This window comes from Etheostoma spectabile, chromosome 9 (genome assembly GCF_008692095.1).
Source record: "Etheostoma spectabile isolate EspeVRDwgs_2016 chromosome 9, UIUC_Espe_1.0, whole genome shotgun sequence".
NCBI lineage: Eukaryota > Metazoa > Chordata > Actinopteri > Perciformes > Percidae > Etheostoma > Etheostoma spectabile.
The window spans coordinates 18090261-18090598 of NC_045741.1; the positions used below are offsets into that span (position 1 = coordinate 18090261).

The 338-nt window shown below is 32.2% G+C and overlaps 1 pseudogene; it reads left to right on the forward strand.

Moving 5' to 3' along the window:
• LOC116695329 (5-hydroxytryptamine receptor 3A-like) overlaps positions 1-338 on the forward strand; it is a 176825-nt pseudogene that overhangs the window by 4729 nt on the left and 171758 nt on the right.

The window sequence follows — 338 nt, forward strand, 5'->3', positions numbered from 1 at the left end:
CATGCTTACAGTATAGTATAGTACACGGATGTAGCTGTGGGTATAGAAGTATTGACATCCAGGAAATATGTGCACCATCGGATGTCAAACTGTAACTGACGATTAAAAACGCTAATTAAATTCAGTAAGGAGAAAGCTAAAAAAATTATCCACAACAATTTTTTTATTTTTTTTCCAGCCATGAGGAAAAACTTCTTTTTTTTGTTGGAGAATAGTGTCTATAAAGAGCACACACAAACATTAAGTGTTTCTTAACCCGCTGTTTTGATTACTTTGTGTCAAGTTTCTAGAATGAACACACTAAATACTCTGTTTAACAGAAACATATGTTAATGAAA